The sequence below is a fragment of the Papaver somniferum genome, chromosome 5 (assembly GCF_003573695.1).
Source record: "Papaver somniferum cultivar HN1 chromosome 5, ASM357369v1, whole genome shotgun sequence".
NCBI lineage: Eukaryota > Viridiplantae > Streptophyta > Magnoliopsida > Ranunculales > Papaveraceae > Papaver > Papaver somniferum.
In genome coordinates, this window is record NC_039362.1 from 46,268,155 (window position 1) to 46,274,899 (window position 6,745).

A 6,745-nucleotide genomic window follows, 5' to 3' on the forward strand; every position below is an offset into this window, starting at 1 on the left:
TTTTAACCCTTAGAATTAAAAGAAAATCAATTAAAAACATGACGTGGAGGTGCAACCGGAGGTGTAGATAACACTTTCTTGAACACCTTCATATTTAGTAATTAGTCCCTCCTAACTTGTAGGACCCTACTGTTGGAGATGGATTTATGCCAAACGAGGGTCTAAAATCCTATGTGTCACTAAAAATAAATAGACCCACCCTCTCTTGGAGATGCTCTCAGGGAAGTCATTGATTTCCAGCTGCAGTTTACTAAAGACACCCGCTAGTTAACTAGAGGCTGCCATCTTCAGTTTATAACTAAAACTAGGTCCTAGCCAGAAGTTCAATTCATAACCTCATTTTACGCCTAAGCCTATATTGCACCAAGAGATGTTCCTAGAGCCCCAGCACCGGAAAACCATGGCTCTAGTAGCTGTGCACATATGGCCAATCGAGATGAGATTTCAGAGGCTAAGGAAGAACACGAGAATTGGACAGTGTTTTAAAGCAAAAAAAATAGGGAAGTTATTGAACTGTTGCGTTCAAATTCAGTGAATAAAGGATATCAGGACATGGATGTCGAATTTGAGAAGGAAAAGAAGACTGGGTATTCAATTTTAGACAGTTTGGTTTGATTTTGAATTCGTCTTTCTGCCACGAAAAGTCATTGAAGAGTTGTTCCTGCCATTAATGTTTAAAGAGATTCGTATGTGCAATTCTGCTGAGTTTAGAAATGTGGGTTGTTGTGTGACTGATATATTGCTTTACAGGGAAGGAGATGCGTATGGGTTTACGAATCCCAGGAAGCTCAAATTAGAAGAACGCACACAAAGTGTTTGACAAAATGCCTAAACCACTAGTTCCATAATTTCAGGTATAACTACAACCAATTTTACTACCTATCTGCTTTGTTGTCGGTCTGCCATGATTCTTGAGGGTCTAGTGATTGTATGTTGAGGGTATCTAACTCCTTTAAAATCCTAAGCTCCTTGGGCTCCACGTTGAACGGTGACCGTCACCTTCTCACAGAATTGCTCGGTTTCACTTTTCCTCGAAGGAGAGAAAAAAGAGGAATTCCCACACAAATTTCGACGTAAAACATAAAACCAAAAAAAACCCACACCAAATCATTTTCTGTTTCGCTCATAAAACATAAAAAAAAAAAAAAACGAACCCTAAAAACAAACCCTAAGATATGATTTCTTCATGGAGATCGAGAGAAAATAAAACCTAAAAAAGTTCTTCTTCCTTCTTCTCCTTTATTCACCCAAAAAAAAATCTTTCTCCATGTCTCTTTTCTTCTCCGTCCTTTCTTCTTCTTGATTGTCTCTGTTTTTTTTAATACTATTGATTTATTTTTGTTTTTCTGTCGCAGGTGATATACTTTGATGGGAATCTGTAAAAGGGGTGTAATTAGGTGATATACTCTGATAGTATCATAATCTTAAACAAATTCATTCTCTTTGATTTTCATAGTAGTGATTGTGGGTTTTAGATCCCGTTCTTATTAGCGTGAAGCATAATCATGAAACAAAAATTGGGCTTTGCTCCTTTTCCGTTATTTACTTGGTTGTTTCAGTTTTGTAGACTAGGGTTTATTGTCTTCCCGTTGTTGATTTGTCTCCCTCACAGGTTTATCCCATGATTCAAGTGATTTGGTTTTGAAATCACTGATTCAGTTTATATCTGATTTCTATTCCTGATGTGTTAGGGTTTTACTTATTTTGATACCATCTTTAAAATGTGGACTGTGAGATCCATGAAAAATTTGATGTATGTTTGTTGAAAGACCTGAACCAGTGTTTTTGTTTGATTAGCATATTTTTGTAAATTTATTATATAAACCCTAACCCTTTTGTTTTATTTTGCAGGTACGAAAAAATTATGGTAGCATAGAAGGGAAACTCACAACATAAACACAGGTGAAATTTTGATTTTTTTTTTTTTTAAATCTTATCGATGATTTAAATCTTAATCAATTTTAGTACCCTGTGATTACCTTATGCATTTGTGTTCTTTATATTTAAGATATAAGACAATTGCGTCATTGGGCTATGGAGGAGAAAGGCAATTACGTAACCATTTCCGGTGGTGGTCGGCATAATGCCACAATAAAAGGTAACTATTTGATTTTAATTGATGAATACTTTCTAAGTACAAATCTTGATTATTTAAATGAATGATTAAAAGCTTGCTTGGCTTCTCGATGCGGATTTGTGCAAAAGCTTGAACTTTATAAAAGATGATCCATGATTGGGAGGAATTTTCGATCTGTGGCACTCACAATTTGGTAGGGCTTTGGTTTATCTATAATATTCAAATTTCACTAGCATGTAACTCTGTACTTGATCAGTACTTGATCTTGCGCGAATGTACTCACTACTATATGGTTAACTTTGTTAGGTGCTAGGTTACTATCATTCCAAAGATCAACCGGTACAGAATGCATATGGTATTCCACACGTATTGAGATGCATATGCTGTTCCTAATTGTTCTATATATTTCTGCTGCAGTTCCAGCACAAAAATTGTAACTAGCATTCCTTCCCGGTCTTCATGGTTAACGCAAGCCAACAGTGGTTCAGATGGACGATATGTCGAGGGGTAGATCCAGATGACAAATCACATGTTGAGGTAGGTATCCTAAAAGCTAAAATTCAGGAAGGCTAAGGGTAGTTGTGGTGCTGCTTCAGGTGGCTGATCTAGCCTTACCAATTATCTTCATCTATAATAAAATCCTCTTGGCAGTGTTATTTAATTTATTTACAAATTTTGAGGGTCTGGACACCTCAAAATTAAATTTGCTCATATATCCTTACGGTGAAGATTACATTTGTCCAGTGTAATTTGTTTTGGCAGAAAACATAACATTAGATAAGGCCAAATATTTTAAAATTACAGACCAATGAAGCAAAAAGCAAATAGCAATCCTATGCAAAAAAAATTCGGTCACGAGGAATTTTTTTTTTTGAATATCTGAGCGTTACGATGAATGGTTATCTTATGCAAAAATTTTCATATTATGTATTGTTACAGTAAGTAAGGCTAAATATATATGTAGGCACAATCCTTAGAAACTGTTTTTTATAAGTTGATTTTATTGATTAACCTTCTTAGATAATTTTCATGAATTTTCGGTGGTAGCAAACATGGTAGAGGCAATGAGGTGTAAATTTGCACTCATACTTATAAATTTGTTGTCGTCTACCTGCATCGCATTTTCTTATACTCTTAGCAAGGGAAAGTGAATTTTTGTCTTTCATTTTATACTTTGATATTTAAAATTACATGCTAATAATTTTTGTCTTAGCAAGTCTCTACACAGTTTTCGCATAACATGCTAGATTTAACTGATGGAGTTGTTGTACTGCAGGGAACCGAAACTCACACGGTGGTTCCTAAAAAGCACTGTTTGGAAGTTCAAATCACTGCTCTGCGGGGTTAGAGATTCTGCGGATTACCTGTGTAAAGGTGAATCAAAAAAACACCTATGGAAAAATCAAAGGGTTGCATATTTTTAGGTGACTAGGCTTTTTATTTGGATATGGTTAGAAATTTATCTTGCTTAGGGTTTTTGAATCTGATTACTTTTGTATGGTTAAAAGTTTCGTGCTTTTTCTGTTATTTTTGCACTGATTGTTAATTTCTTTTCCTTTAAATCTATAGTTGATGCAATCAAGTGTGATTTTGGGGTTAATGGATTTAACTCTTACAGCAACACATACTTTAATGCTTGATCCAGGGTATAACCTTCTCTCTTACAACAATCAAGATGTATTCATCTTGGTGAGAATTCTAGACCTTGGAAATTTTTTTTCTAGATTAACCTGATTGTTTATTCGTTTGATGCCCGTTTTCCTGCCACTGGATTTTTTTTTTTGAGGGTTTTGTCCTGATTGTTTTTCGGTTCATTTTTATGAAATAGTACGAAAGCTAAAAACTATATACATAGAGGATGAGGTAACGAATCATAAAAGGATTTAGAATTATCTTCCGATTACGGTAGTCAAACAGATTCTCATTATATTAATACAGTTCATCTTCTCCTTTTAACCAATATAAATTCATTGGATTTTCATTTGTCCATAACAGTTCAACAACACAGGGTCCTGTTTTGAGTTCTAAATTGTGTTGTCAATGTCTGAACTTTTACCAATTTTTGGAGTTTAACTTCAGTAAAACATAGAGTATATATGTAGAAAGAATAATATTTGCATTTGAAGTCTTACTATTGGTGCCTGATATATATAACTGATTGGCTTTCTTGGTTTAAAGTGTGATCATTATCTCAGATTTCTTCTGATTCAGTATTAGAATGATGTGTTTTCAGTTCATGTGCTTATTATCCGAATCCCATGTCTCTTCTCCTCAGATTGTACAGAGATGAAGGTGAACTGTCAAATGGAAAGTTACAAATGACAGGCATATCCCTGCAACATACAATGAACCAATGCATAAGTTCCCTCCATGTAGAGGTTAGTTTCTTGAGTAATCAATGTCCCTGCAACTTACATTGAACCAATGCATAAGTTCCCTACATGTAGAGGTTAGTTTCTTGAGTAATCAATTCTTTTCAGCCTGGTCATCTGCAACATTGTTTCCTGGTCCAGAAACTCAAAGTCCTCTAATAATATAGGGTAGTTTGTCTCTGTGTTGCTTCTTCCAGAGTTACTGAGCTTATAACGGGCTGTATTTTCCGATTATTCGTTGCCATTTCTGTTGTCTCCCCCAGGATGCACAAATTCAATGTTGTTAATATTGTGATTTTTAATTTATTACTTCATCTGATAATATCCAACAACTAAAGATGTTGCAAATAAATGATTCAGAATTTGCAATAGATTGACTAAGAAATGGTAATTTACTGATTGAAAAATAGTCTAACAAAACAAACTAACTGTATTAATAAACATAATCTTCAATTTTTCGAGGTTGTTATCTATCTTCTCGGGCATACGCATCAAACTTATACCAGTTGATATAAATTTTGGAGTCCTATATAATATAAATTTTCTTTGTTCTGACTATTCTGCAGTGCACGGTGTTGTTAAGGCAATTGAAGGTCAAGGGACAACTATTGACGTCGTATTAGTAAATGGTATGCCTCATGAGGGACATCAGATTGTGGTACACAGGTAGGTGATCCAATAAGAAAATGTATATTATATGGAAACACATGTCCAGCAGGGACAATGAGTTTATTTCGACAAGAATATGGTATTTGCCTTCCTCGAGCTGCAAGTATTAAGTTTACTCTTCTCTGAGAAATTTGATAGAACTAACTTCATATTGAAGCTTTAGATAGTTGACTTTTCTAATATTTCGCTAAAATATTTGCATCTTATGTTATATGATTTGAGATGGGTAATCCCTGGAAAGCATGCTAAATGAGCATGTTCTGTGATTACTTTCTGACTTTCTGTGTTTCAGTAATTTGTATTACATGAAATGTTGTGATGTATATACAGTCTTAGCATCTTCGAGGCACAATAACTTCAAAAGTGATTGAGGAAAAAGGATGGATGGAGAGAGTTGGTATCTGCTAAAATTCTCTTCTTAATTAAAATTCTTATGTATACTTTTTTGAGGTAATTTTGCATTTCATAATTCATATGCTTTCCTCTTTTCCATGTTCTCACGATCTCATTCAAGCAATAACATATAAAGGCTTTAGTGTGGTGGTTATTTGTCGCCTGGATCCGTTGTGGTGCTATTTATTTTTTGTACCTTTATTAGCTGCTGGGGTGGTTGATGATGGCGTCCAATTATGACAGGAACAAAATGGAGTTTACTATTGCAATGGGATTCAGGTATTTCCCATATAACCAGGCATTGGGTGGTCATAGATCAATCTACAGTAGTGATAAAATCAATCAGAAGAAACATAGAAGTTGTTGCAGGTGGATTAATAAGCTGAAGAGTAAGAGGATGAGGATGAGAACCACAATTTTTAAGAGCAGCATCAAAGTGAACCTATGAAATTCAGAGATCAGGTTAAGAAAGTAAGATCCATTATAATTCAAAAATCTAAGTTGCACAAACACATCGATTTAGCATTTGCAGGAAGAAACTTCCAACAGGTCAAGCACCTGGAGGACATGTAAGACACATCACAATGGATTTAGCATTAACATTAGTGGTGGACAGCACTCTTCGTCCTCCATCAATTAGCTCGTCACTACTAATAGTTGTACAACTGCTAATACAGGAGGTGGTCATCAAGTGGTGCTTGATTTCGATCTAAATAAACCGCCGGTGATGGAAGAGTAAGAAAGTAATAGATCTAATTGTGAACAGTGGGGTTATATATTAAGTTTAATTCAAAAATGCAATTACATGTGTCGTAGTCCTGATAACTTTAATGTATGTGTTGTCATTTATGCCATTTTTATGTTCGGAGCCACATATAGCGTGGATATAATATTTGTAATTTTTATGTGATACTTTGTTTATACATAAATGTGAGCCACACCAAATCAAAAATTCATGACATGCCAAGTTTGTTAAAAGAAAAAAATGGTTTAATGCATTGGGATCAAATCGGAATGGGGCGAGGCAAAGCTAAGCGTTTCAAAATTAAATGGCCGAGCTTTACCAAATCAAATGGGACTGGGCGAGGCGAAGCCGAGCTTTACCAAATCGGAACGGGGCGAGGCGAAGCCGAAGCAGAACTTTACCAAATCATATCGTGATGGGGCGAAAGGCAGTGATGGATTGTATTTATAGTTTGTAGTTGTAGATTGAATTAGTGAACCAAGTTTGCGA

The 6,745-nt window shown here is 35.2% G+C and overlaps 1 long non-coding RNA gene across 14 annotated transcripts; it reads left to right on the plus strand.

Moving 5' to 3' along the window:
* Nucleotides 1-1,133: 1,133 nt before the first annotated feature.
* LOC113281507 lies at nucleotides 1,134-6,467 on the plus strand. Of its 14 annotated transcripts, none has more exons than XR_003326197.1 (11): nucleotides 1,134-1,397; nucleotides 1,852-1,902; nucleotides 2,009-2,098; nucleotides 2,171-2,270; nucleotides 2,495-2,614; nucleotides 3,354-3,451; nucleotides 3,647-3,766; nucleotides 4,353-4,455; nucleotides 5,016-5,115; nucleotides 5,449-5,568; nucleotides 5,755-6,467. It is a non-coding gene; the product is annotated as an uncharacterized LOC113281507 (long non-coding RNA). The 14 variants fall into 14 exon arrangements; XR_003326200.1 differs by having other exon boundaries at nucleotides 5,449-5,515; XR_003326196.1 differs by having other exon boundaries at nucleotides 5,016-6,080; nucleotides 6,189-6,467.
* Nucleotides 6,468-6,745: the final 278 nt, after the last annotated feature.